General features: G+C 41.7%; 1 protein-coding gene and 1 long non-coding RNA gene across 5 annotated transcripts in view; both read left to right on the forward strand.

The window, feature by feature from the left end:
• The window catches only part of LOC143707073 (uncharacterized), a 1,255-nt gene extending 546 nt beyond the window's left edge, over window positions 1-709 (forward strand). Inside the window, exons 2-3 of the long non-coding RNA XR_013193070.1 lie at window positions 232-274; window positions 604-709. This is a non-coding gene — a long non-coding RNA (uncharacterized LOC143707073). The remainder of the gene's footprint in view (window positions 1-231; window positions 275-603) is intronic.
• cpxm2 (carboxypeptidase X (M14 family), member 2) overlaps window positions 1-12,099 on the forward strand; it is an 81,430-nt gene that overhangs the window by 4,626 nt on the left and 64,705 nt on the right. The window lies entirely within an intron of this gene.

Here is a 12,099-nt window from a genome sequence, read left to right on the forward strand (position 1 = left end):
CGATGTTGATTATTAAGAAAGAGAGAAAGACTCATGTCGATTATTAAGAAAGAGATAAAGACTCATGTCAATTATTAAGAAAGAAAGGAAGACTCGATGTCGATTATTAAGAAAGAGAGAAAGACTCATGTCGATTATTAAGAAAGAGATAAAGACTCATGTCGATTATTAAGGAAGGAACAAAGACTCGCTGTCGATTATTAAGAAAGAAAGAAAGAAAAAAATAAAGAGTGAGAAAGACTTGTGTCGATTATTAAGGAAGGAAGGAAGACTCGTGTCGATTATTAAGAAAGAAAGACTCCCTGTCAATTATTAAGAAAGAAAGGAAGACTCGATGTCGATTATTAAGAAAGAGAGAAAGACTCATGTCGATTATTAAGAAAGAGATAAAGACTCATGTCAATTATTAAGAAAGAAAGGAAGACTCGATGTCGATTATTAAGAAAGAGAGAAAGACTCATGTCGATTATTAAGAAAGAGAGAAAGACTCATGTCGATTATTCAGAAAGCGAGAAAGACTCATGTTGATTATTAAGAAAGAGATAAAGACTCATGTCGATTATTAAGGAAGGAACAAAGACTCGGTGTCGATTATTAAGAAAGAGAGAAAGACTCATGTCGATTATTAAGAAAGAAAGAAAGACTCGCTGTCGATTATTAAGAAAGAGAGAGAGAGAGACTCATGTCGATTATTAAGGAAGAAAGAAAGAAAAAGAGAAAGAGAGAGAGACTCGTGTTGATTGTCCCGTGGCACATCTGAACAACTGCAGCGTTCAGAGAATGCGAGTGTTTCCTGTGGGATGTGTGTGTTTATCCTCACACACACGAAAGCCTTACGCTGCTCTTCTGCTCAACACACTGACTGAAGTTTACAGCCGTTCTTCCGATCTTCTGTTCTTCTGTTCTCCTGTTCTTATGTTCTCCTGTTCTTCTGTTCTCCTGTTCTCCTGTTCTTCTGTTCTCCTGTTCTTCCGATCTTCTGTTCTTCTGTTCTCCTGTTCTTATGTTCTCCTGTTCTCCTGTTCTCCTGTTCTCCTGTTCTTCTGTTCTTCTGTTCTTCTGTTCTCCTGTTCTTCTGTTCTTCTGTTCTCCTGTTCTTCTGTTCTTCTGTTCTTCTGTTCTCCTGTTCTTCTGTTCTTCTGTTCTCCTGTTCTTATGTTCTCCTGTTCTTCTGTTCTTCTGTTCTTCTGTTCTCCTGTTCTTCTGTTCTTCTGTTCTCCTGTTCTTATGTTCTCCTGTTCTCCTGTTCTCCTGTTCTCCTGTTCTTCTGTTCTTCTGTTCTTCTGTTCTCCTGTTCTTCTGTTCTCCTGTTCTTCTGTTCTTCTGTTCTTCTGTTCTCCTGTTCTTCTGTTCTCCTGTTCTTCTGTTCTTCTGTTCTTCTGTTCTCCTGTTCTTCTGTTCTCCTGTTCTTCTGTTCTTCTGTTCTTCTGTTCTCCTGTTCTTCTGTTCTCCTGTTCTCTTGTTCTCCTGTTCTTCTGTTCTTCTGTTCTTCTGTTCTCCTGTTCTTCTGTTCTCCTGTTCTTATGTTCTCCTGTTCTCCTGTTCTCCTGTTCTCCTGTTCTTCTGTTCTTCTGTTCTTCTGTTCTCCTGTTCTTCTGTTCTCCTGTTCTTCTGTTCTCCTGTTCTTCTGTTCTCCTGTTCTTCTGTTCTTCTGTTCTCCTGTTCTTCTGTTCTCCTGTTCTTCTGTTCTGCTGTTCTTATGTTCTCCTGTTCTTCTGTTCTCCTGTTCTTATGTTCTCCTGTTCTTCTGTTCTTCTGTTCTCCTGTTCTTCTGTTCTTCTGTTCTCCTGTTCTTCTGTTCTCCTGTTCTTCTGTTCTCCTGTTCTTATGTTTTCCTGTTCTTCTGTTCTCCTGTTCTCCTGTTCTTCTGTTCTTCTGTTCTCCTGTTCTTCTGTTCTTCTATTCTCCTGTTCTCCTGTTCTTCTGTTCTTCTATTCTCCTGTTCTTCTGTTCTTCTGTTCTCCTGTTCTCCTGTTCTTCTGTTCTCCTGTTCTTATGTTCTTCTATTCTCCTGTTCTTCTGTTCTTCTATTCTCCTGTTCTTCTGTTCTTCTGTTCTCCTGTTCTCCTGTTCTTCTGTTCTCCTGTTCTTATGTTCTTCTGTTCTTCTGTTCTCCTGTTCTTCTGTTCTCCTGTTCTCCTGTTCTCCTGTTCTCCTGTTCTTCTGTTCTCCTGTTCTTCTGTTCTTCTGTTCTTCTGTTCTCCTGTTCTTCTGTTCTCCTGTTCTCCTGTTCTCCTGTTCTTCTGTTCTCCTGTTCTCCTGTTCTTCTATTCTTCTGTTCTTCTATTCTCCTGTTCTTCTGTTCTTCTGTTCTTCTGTTCTCCTGTTCTTCTGTTCTTCTATTCTCCGTTCTCCTGTTCTCCTGTTCTTCTATTCTCCTGTTCTTCTGTTCTCCTGTTCTTCTGTTATCCTGTTCTCCTGTTCTTCTGTTCTTCTGTTCTCCTGTTCTTCTGTTCTCCTGTTCTTCTGTTCTTCTGTTCTTCTGTTCTTCTGTTCTCCTGTTCTCCTGTTCTCCTGTTCTTCTATTCTCCTGTTCTCCTGTTCTTCTGTTCTCCTGTTCTCCTGTTCTCCTGTTCTTCTGTTCTTCTGTTCTCCTGTTCTTCTGTTCTTCTGTTCTCCTGTTCTTCTGTTCTTCTATTCTCCTGTTCTCCTGTTCTCCTGTTCTTCTATTCTCCTGTTCTTCTGTTCTCCTGTTCTTCTGTTCTCCTGTTCTCCTGTTCTTCTGTTCTCCTGTTCTTATGTTCTTCTATTCTCCTGTTCTTCTGTTCTTCTATTCTCCTGTTCTCCTGTTCTTCTGTTCTCCTGTTCTCCTGTTCTTCTGTTCTCCTGTTCTTATGTTCTTCTATTCTCCTGTTCTTCTGTTCTCCTGTTCTTCTGTTCTCCTGTTCTCCTGTTCTTCTGTTCTCCTGTTCTCCTGTTCTTCTGTTCTCCTGTTCTCCTGTTCTTCTGTTCTCCTGTTCTCCTGTTCTTCTATTCTCCTGTTCTTCTGTTCTCCTGTTCTTCTGTTCTCCTGTTCTCCTGTTCTTCTGTTCTCCTGTTCTTATGTTCTTCTATTCTCCTGTTCTTCTGTTCTTCTATTCTCCTGTTCTCCTGTTCTTCTGTTCTCCTGTTCTCCTGTTCTTCTGTTCTCCTGTTCTTCTGTTCTTCTGTTCTTCTGTTCTCCTGTTCTTCTGTTCTCCTGTTCTCCTGTTCTCCTGTTCTTCTGTTCTCCTGTTCTCCTGTTCTTCTATTCTTCTGTTCTTCTATTCTCCTGTTCTTCTGTTCTTCTGTTCTCCTGTTCTTCTGTTCTTCTATTCTCCGTTCTCCTGTTCTCCTGTTCTTCTATTCTCCTGTTCTTCTGTTCTCCTGTTCTTCTGTTATCCTGTTCTCCTGTTCTTCTGTTCTTCTGTTCTCCTGTTCTTCTGTTCTTCTGTTCTCCTGTTCTTCTGTTCTTCTGTTCTTCTGTTCTTCTGTTCTCCTGTTCTCCTGTTCTTCTATTCTCCTGTTCTTCTGTTCTCCTGTTCTTCTGTTCTCCTGTTCTCCTGTTCTTCTGTTCTTCTGTTCTTCTGTTCTTCTGTTCTCCTGTTCTTCTGTTCTTCTATTCTCCTGTTCTCCTGTTCTCCTGTTCTTCTATTCTCCTGTTCTTCTGTTCTCCTGTTCTTCTGTTCTCCTGTTCTCCTGTTCTCCTGTTCTTCTATTCTTCTGTTCTTCTATTCTCCTGTTCTTCTGTTCTTCTGTTCTCCTGTTCTTCTGTTCTTCTATTCTCCTGTTCTCCTGTTCTCCTGTTCTTCTATTCTCCTGTTCTTCTGTTCTCCTGTTCTTCTGTTCTCCTGTTCTCCTGTTCTTCTGTTCTTCTGTTCTCCTGTTCTTCTGTTCTTCTGTTCTCCTGTTCTTCTGTTCTTCTGTTCTTCTGTTCTTCTGTTCTCCTGTTCTTCTGTTCTTCTGTTCTCCTGTTCTCCTGTTCTTCTGTTCTTCTGTTCTCCTGTTCTTCTGTTCTTCTGTTCTCCTGTTCTTCTGTTCTTCTGTTCTTCTGTTCTCCTGTTCTCCTGTTCTCCTGTTCTTCTATTCTCCTGTTCTTCTGTTCTCCTGTTCTTCTATTCTCCTGTTCTTCTGTTCTTCTATTCTCCTGTTCTCCTGTTCTCCTGTTCTTCTATTCTCCTGTTCTTCTGTTCTCCTGTTCTTCTGTTCTTCTGTTCTTCTGTTCTTCTGTTCTCCTGTTCTTCTGTTCTCCTGTTCTCCTGTTCTCCTGTTCTTCTGTTCTTCTGTTCTTCTGTTCTTCTGTTCTCCTGTTCTTCTGTTCTCCTGTTCTCCTGTTCTCCTGTTCTCCTGTTCTTCTGTTCTTCTGTTCTCCTGTTCTTCTGTTCTTCTGTTCTCCTGTTCTTCTGTTCTTCTATTCTCCTGTTCTTCTGTTCTTCTGTTCTCCTGTTCTTCTGTTCTTCTGTTCTTCTGTTCTTCTGTTCTCCTGTTCTTCTGTTCTTCTGTTCTTCTGTTCTTCTGTTCTCCTGTTCTTCTGTTCTCCTGTTCTCCTGTTCTCCTGTTCTCCTGTTCTTCTGTTCTTCTGTTCTTCTGTTCTTCTGTTCTCCTGTTCTTCTGTTCTTCTATTCTCCTGTTCTCCTGTTCTCCTGTTCTTCTATTCTCCTGTTCTTCTGTTCTCCTGTTCTTCTGTTCTCCTGCTCTCCTGTTCTTCTGTTCTTCTATTCTCCTGTTCTTCTGTTCTTCTATTCTCCTGTTCTCCTGTTCTCCTGTTCTTCTATTCTCCTGTTCTTCTGTTCTCTTGTTCTTCTGTTCTTCTGTTCTTCTATTCTCCTGTTCTTCTGTTCTTCTGTTCTTCTGTTCTTCTGTTCTTCTGTTCTTCTGTTCTCCTGTTCTTCTGTTCTTCTATTCTCCTGTTCTCCTGTTCTCCTGTTCTTCTATTCTCCTGTTCTCCTGTTCTTCTGTTCTTCTGTTCTTCTGTTCTTCTGTTCTTCTGTTCTCCTGTTCTTCTGTTCTTCTATTCTCCTGTTCTCCTGTTCTCCTGTTCTTCTATTCTCCTGTTCTTCTGTTCTCCTGTTCTTCTGTTCTCCTGCTCTCCTGTTCTTCTGTTCTTCTATTCTCCTGTTCTTCTGTTCTTCTATTCTCCTGTTCTCCTGTTCTCGTGTTCTTCTGTTCTCCTGTTCTTCTGTTCTCCTGTTCTCCTGTTCTTCTGTTCTTCTGTTCTTCTATTCTCCTGTTCTCCTGTTCTTCTGTTCTCCTGTTCTTCTGTTCTTCTGTTCTTCTATTCTCCTGTTCTCCTGTTCTTCTGTTCTTCTGTTCTTCTATTCTCCTGTTCTTCTATTCTCCTGTTCTCCTGTTCTTCTGTTCTTCTGTTCTTCTATTCTCCTGTTCTTCTATTCTCCTGTTCTTCTGTTCTTCTATTCTCCTGTTCTCCTGTTCTTCTGTTCTTCTGTTCTCCTGTTCTCCTGTTCTTCTGTTCTCCTGTTCTTCTGTTCTCCTGTTCTTCTGTTCTCCTGTTCTCCTGTTCTTCTGTTCTTCTATTCTCCTGTTCTTCTGTTCTTCTATTCTCCTGTTCTCCTGTTCTTCTGTTCTTCTGTTCTCCTGTTCTCCTGTTCTTCTGTTCTTCTATTCTCCTGTTCTTCTGTTCTTCTGTTCTTCTATTCTCCTGTTCTCCTGTTCTCCTGTTCTTCTGTTCTCCTGTTCTCCTGTTCTCCTGTTCTTCTATTCTCCTGTTCTCCTGTTCTTCTGTTCTTCTGTTCTCCTGTTCTCCTGTTCTTCTGTTCTTCTATTCTCCTGTTCTCCTGTTCTCCTGTTCTTCTGTTCTCCTGTTCTCCTGTTCTCCTGTTCTCCTGTTCTTCTGTTCTCCTGTTCTTCTGTTCTCCTGTTCTTATGTTCTCCTGTTCTTCTGTTCTCCTGTTCTTCTGTTCTTCTGTTCTCCTGTTCTTCTGTTCTCCTGTTCTTCTGTTCTCCTGTTCTTATGTTCTCCTGTTCTTCTGTTCTTCTGTTCTCATGTTCTTCTGTTCTTCTGTTCTCCTGTTCTTCTGTTCTCCTGTTCTTCTGTTCTCCTGTTCTTCTGTTCTCCTGTTCTTCTGTTCTCCTGTTCTTCTGTTCTCCTGTTCTTCTGTTCTCCTGTTCTTCTCTTCTCCTGTTCTCCTGTTCTCCTGTTCTCCTGTTCTTATGTTCTTCTGTTCTCCTGTTCTCCTGTTCTTCTGTTCTTCTGTTCTCCTGTTCTTCTGTTCTTCTATTCTCCTGTTCTCCTGTTCTCCTGTTCTCCTGTTCTTCTGTTCTTCTATTCTCCTGTTCTCCTGTTCTCCTGTTCTTCTATTCTCCTGTTCTTATGTTCCTCTGTTCTTCTGTTCTCCTGTTCTCCTGTTCTTATGTTCTCCTGTTCTTATGTTCTTATGTTCTTCTGTTCTCCTGTTCTCCTGTTCTCCTGTTCTTATGTTCTCCTGTTCTTCTGTTCTCCTGTTCTCCTGTTCTCCTGTTCTTCTGTTCTCCTGTTCTCCTGTTCTCCTGTTCTTCTATTCTCCTGTTCTTCTGTTCTCCTGTTCTTCTGTTCTCCTGTTGTTCTGTTCTCCTGTTCTCTTGTTCTCCTGTTCTTCTGTTCTCCTGTTCTTCTGTTCTTCTGTTCTCCTGTTCTTCTGTTCTCCTGTTCTTCTGTTCTTCTATTCTCCTGTTCTTCTGTTCTTCTGTTCTTCTATTCTCCTGTTCTCCTGTTCTTCTGTTCTCCTGTTCTCCTGTTCTTCTGTTCTTCTATTCTCCTGTTCTTCTGTTCTTCTGTTCTCCTGTTCTCCTGTTCGTCTGTTCTTCTATTCTCCTGTTCTTCTGTTCTTCTGTTCTCCTGTTCTCCTGTTCTTCTGTTCTCCTGTTCTTCTGTTCTCCTGTTCTTCTGTTCTTCTATTCTCCTGTTCTTCTGTTCTTCTGTTCTCCTGTTCTCCTGTTCTTCTGTTCTCCTGTTCTCCTGTTCTCCTGTTCTTCTGTTCTCCTGTTCTTCTGTTCTTCTGTTCTCCTGTTCTTCTGTTCTCCTGTTCTTCTGTTCTTCTATTCTCCTGTTCTTCTGTTCTTCTGTTCTTCTATTCTCCTGTTCTCCTGTTCTTCTGTTCTCCTGTTCTCCTGTTCTTCTGTTCTTCTATTCTCCTGTTCTTCTGTTCTTCTGTTCTTCTATTCTCCTGTTCTTCTGTTCTTCTGTTCTCCTGTTCTTCTGTTCTTCTGTTCTTCTATTCTCCTGTTCTCCTGTTCTCCTGTTCTTCTATTCTCCTGTTCTTCTGTTCTCCTGTTCTTCTGTTCTCCTGTTCTTCTGTTCTCCTGTTCTTCTGTTCTTCTGTTCTTCTGTTCTTCTGTTCTTCTATTCTCCTGTTCTTCTGTTCTTCTATTCTCCTGTTCTCCTGTTCTTCTGTTCTCCTGTTCTTCTGTTCTTCTGTTCTTCTATTCTCCTGTTCTTCTGTTCTCCTGTTCTTCTGTTCTTCTGTTCTTCTGTTCTTCTATTCTCCTGTTCTTCTATTCTCCTGTTCTTCTGTTCTTCTATTCTTCTGTTCTCCTGTTCTTCTGTTCTTCTGTTCTCCTGTTCTTCTGTTCTTCTGTTCTCCTGTTCTCCTGTTCTTCTGTTCTCCTGTTCTCCTGTTCTTCTGTTCTTCTATTCTCCTGTTCTTCTGTTCTTCTGTTCTTCTATTCTCCTGTTCTCCTGTTCTTCTGTTCTTCTGTTCTCCTGTTCTCCTGTTCTTCTGTTCTCCTGTTCTTCTGTTCTCCTGTTCTCCTGTTCTTCTGTTCTTCTGTTCTCCTGTTCTTCTGTTCTCCTGTTCTCCTGTTCTTCTGTTCTTCTATTCTCCTGTTCTTCTGTTCTTCTGTTCTTCTATTCTCCTGTTCTCCTGTTCTTCTGTTCTTCTGTTCTCCTGTTCTTCTGTTCTCCTGTTCTCCTGTTCTTCTGTTCTTCTGTTCTCCTGTTCTTCTGTTCTCCTGTTCTTCTATTCTCCTGTTCTCCTGTTCTTCTGTTCTCCTGTTCTCCTGTTCTCCTGTTCTCCTGTTCTTCTGTTCTTCTATTCTCCTGTTCTCCTGTTCTCCTGTTCTCCTGTTCTTCTGTTCTCCTGTTCTTCTATTCTCCTGTTCTCCTGTTCTTCTGTTCTCCTGTTCTTCTATTCTCCTGTTCTCCTGTTCTCCTGTTCTCCTGTTCTTCTGTTCTTCTGTTCTCCTGTTCTCCTGTTCTCCTGTTCTCCTGTTCTTCTGTTCTCCTGTTCTTCTATTCTCCTGTTCTCCTGTTCTTCTGTTCTCCTGTTCTTCTATTCTCCTGTTCTCCTGTTCTCCTGTTCTCCTGTTCTCCTGTTCTCCTGTTCTCCTGTTCTTCTGTTCTCCTGTTCTCCTGTTCTTCTGTTCTCCTGTTCTTCTATTCTCCTGTTCTCCTGTTCTTCTGTTCTTCTGTTCTCCTGTTCTCCTGTTCTCCTGTTCTTCTGTTCTTCTATTCTCCTGTTCTTCTGTTCTTCTGTTCTTCTATTCTCCTGTTCTCCTGTTCTTCTGTTCTCCTGTTCTCCTGTTCTCCTGTTCTCCTGTTCTTCTGTTCTCCTGTTCTTCTGTTCTCCTGTTCTCCTGTTCTTCTGTTCTTCTGTTCTCCTGTTCTCCTGTTCTTCTGTTCTTCTATTCTCCTGTTCTTCTGTTCTTCTGTTCTTCTATTCTCCTGTTCTCCTGTTCTCCTGTTCTCCTGTTCTTCTGTTCTCCTGTTCTTCTGTTCTCCTGTTCTTCTGTTCTCCTGTTCTCCTGTTCTTCTGTTCTTCTGTTCTCCTGTTCTCCTGTTCTCCTGTTCTCCTGTTCTTCTGTTCTCCTGTTCTTCTGTTCTTCTGTTCTTCTGTTCTCCTGTTCTTCTGTTCTCCTGTTCTCCTGTTCTTCTGTTCTTCTATTCTCCTGTTCTTCTGTTCTTCTGTTCTTCTATTCTCCTGTTCTCCTGTTCTTCTGTTCTTCTGTTCTCCTGTTCTTCTGTTCTCCTGTTCTCCTGTTCTTCTGTTCTTCTGTTCTCCTGTTCTTCTGTTCTCCTGTTCTTCTATTCTCCTGTTCTCCTGTTCTTCTGTTCTCCTGTTCTCCTGTTCTCCTGTTCTCCTGTTCTTCTGTTCTTCTATTCTCCTGTTCTCCTGTTCTCCTGTTCTCCTGTTCTTCTGTTCTCCTGTTCTTCTATTCTCCTGTTCTCCTGTTCTTCTGTTCTCCTGTTCTTCTATTCTCCTGTTCTCCTGTTCTCCTGTTCTCCTGTTCTTCTGTTCTTCTGTTCTCCTGTTCTCCTGTTCTCCTGTTCTCCTGTTCTTCTGTTCTCCTGTTCTTCTATTCTCCTGTTCTCCTGTTCTTCTGTTCTCCTGTTCTTCTATTCTCCTGTTCTCCTGTTCTCCTGTTCTCCTGTTCTCCTGTTCTCCTGTTCTCCTGTTCTTCTGTTCTCCTGTTCTCCTGTTCTTCTGTTCTCCTGTTCTTCTATTCTCCTGTTCTCCTGTTCTTCTGTTCTTCTGTTCTCCTGTTCTCCTGTTCTCCTGTTCTTCTGTTCTTCTATTCTCCTGTTCTTCTGTTCTTCTGTTCTTCTATTCTCCTGTTCTCCTGTTCTTCTGTTCTCCTGTTCTCCTGTTCTCCTGTTCTCCTGTTCTTCTGTTCTCCTGTTCTTCTGTTCTCCTGTTCTCCTGTTCTTCTGTTCTTCTGTTCTCCTGTTCTCCTGTTCTTCTGTTCTTCTATTCTCCTGTTCTTCTGTTCTTCTGTTCTTCTATTCTCCTGTTCTCCTGTTCTCCTGTTCTCCTGTTCTTCTGTTCTCCTGTTCTTCTGTTCTCCTGTTCTTCTGTTCTCCTGTTCTCCTGTTCTTCTGTTCTTCTGTTCTCCTGTTCTCCTGTTCTCCTGTTCTCCTGTTCTTCTGTTCTCCTGTTCTTCTGTTCTCCTGTTCTTCTGTTCTTCTGTTCTCCTGTTCTCCTGTTCTTCTGTTCTTCTATTCTCCTGTTCTTCTGTTCTCCTGTTCTTCTGTTCTCCTGTTCTTCTGTTCTTCTGTTCTCCTGTTCTCCTGTTCTTCTGTTCTTCTATTCTCCTGTTCTTCTGTTCTTCTGTTCTTCTATTCTCCTGTTCTCCTGTTCTCCTGTTCTTCTGTTCTCCTGTTCTTCTGTTCTCCTGTTCTTCTGTTCTCCTGTTCTCCTGTTCTTCTGTTTTCCTGTTCTCCTGTTCTTCTGTTCTTCTATTCTCCTGTTCTTCTGTTCTTCTATTCTCCTGTTCTCCTGTTCTTCTGTTCTTCTGTTCTTCTGTTCTCCTGTTCTTCTGTTCTCCTGTTCTTCTGTTCTCCTGTTCTTCTGTTCTTCTGTTCTCCTGTTCTTCTGTTCTCCTGTTCTTCTGTTCTTCTATTCTCCTGTTCTTCTGTTCTTCTGTTCTTCTATTCTCCTGTTCTCCTGTTCTTCTGTTCTTCTGTTCTCCTGTTCTCCTGTTCTTCTGTTCTCCTGTTCTTCTGTTCTCCTGTTCTCCTGTTCTCCTGTTCTTTTGTTCTTTTGTTCTTCTATTCTCCTGTTCTCCTGTTCTTCTGTTCTTCTATTCTCCTGTTCTCCTGTTCTTCTGTTCTTCTATTCTCCTGTTCTTCTGTTCTCCTATTCTCCTGTTCTTCTGTTCTTCTGTTCTCCTGTTCTTCTTTTCTTCTGTTCTTCTGTTCTTCTGTTCTCCTGTTCTTCTGTTCTTCTGTTCTCCTGTTCTCCTGTTCTCCTGTTCTTCTGTTCTCCTGTTCTCCTGTTCTTCTATTCTCTTGTTCTCCTGTTCTTCTGTTCTCCTGTTCTCCTGTTCTTCTGTTCTTCTGTTCTCCTGTTCTTCTGTTCTTCTGTTCTCCTGTTCTCCTGTTCTCCTGTTCTTCTATTCTCCTGTTCTCCTGTTCTTCTGTTCTCCTGTTCTCCTGTTCTCCTGTTCTCCTGTTCTTCTGTTCTCCTGTTCTTCTATTCTCCTGTTCTCCTGTTCTCCTGTTCTCCTGTTCTTCTATTCTCCTGTTCTCCTGTTCTCCTGTTCTCCTGTTCTTCTGTTCTCCTGTTCTTCTATTCTCCTGTTCTTCTGTTCTTCTGTTCTTTTGTTCTCCTGTTCTTCTGTTCTTCTGTTCTCCTGTTCTCCTGTTCTCCTGTTCTTCTATTCTCCTGTTCTCCTGTTCTTCTGTTCTCCTGTTCTCCTGTTCTCCTGTTCTTCTGTTCTCCTGTTCTTCTATTCTCCTGTTCTCCTGTTCTCCTGTTCTTCTGTTCTTCTGTTCTTCTATTCTCCTGTTCTCCTGTTCTCCTGTTCTCCTGTTCTTCTGTTCTCCTGTTCTTCTATTCTCCTGTTCTTCTGTTCTCCTGTTCTCCTGTTCTTCTGTTCTTCTATTCTCCTGTTCTTCTGTTCTTCTGTTCTTCTATTCTCCTGTTCTTCTGTTCTTCTGTTCTCCTGTTCTCCTGTTCTTCTGTTCTTCTATTCTCCTGTTCTTCTGTTCTTCTGTTCTTCTATTCTCCTGTTCTCCTGTTCTTCTGTTCTTCTGTTCTCCTGTTCTCCTGTTCTCCTGTTCTCCTGTTCTTCTATTCTCCTGGTCTTCTGTTCTCCTGTTCTTCTATTCTCCTGTTCTTCTGTTCTCCTGTTCTCCTATTCTTCTTTTCTTCTGTTCTTCTGTTCTTCTGTTCTTCTATTCTCCTGTTCTTCTGTTCTCCTGTTCTTCTGTTCTCCTGTTCTCCTGTTCTTCTGTTCTTCTGTTCTTCTTTTCTTCTGTTCTCCTGTTCTCCTGTTCTCCTGTTCTTCTGTTCTTCTATTCTCCTGTTCTTCTGTTCTCCTGTTCTCCTGTTCTTCTGTTCTTCTGTTCTTCTTTTCTTCTGTTCTCCTGTTCTTCTGTTCTTCTGTTCTCCTGTTCTTCTGTTCTCCTGTTCTTCTGTTCTCCTGTTCTTCTGTTCTTCTGTTCTTCTATTCTTCTGTTCTCCTGTTCTTCTGGTCTTCTATTCTCCTGTTCTTATGTTCTCCTGTTCTCCTGTTCTTCTGTTCTCCTGTTCTTCTGTTCTTCTTTTCTCCTGTTCTTCTGTTCTTCTTTTCTTCTGTTCTCCTGTTCTCCTGTTCTTCTGTTCTCCTGTTCTTCTGTTCTTCTGTTCTTCTTTTCTTATGTTCTCCTGTTCTCCTGTTCTTCTGTTCTTCTTTTCTTCTGTTCTTCTGTTCTTCTATTCTCCT

Source organism: Siphateles boraxobius, unplaced genomic scaffold, assembly GCF_051911475.1.
Source record: "Siphateles boraxobius isolate OS27281-9 unplaced genomic scaffold, OSU_SipBor_1 114, whole genome shotgun sequence".
NCBI classification, from domain to species: Eukaryota; Metazoa; Chordata; class Actinopteri; order Cypriniformes; family Leuciscidae; genus Siphateles; species Siphateles boraxobius.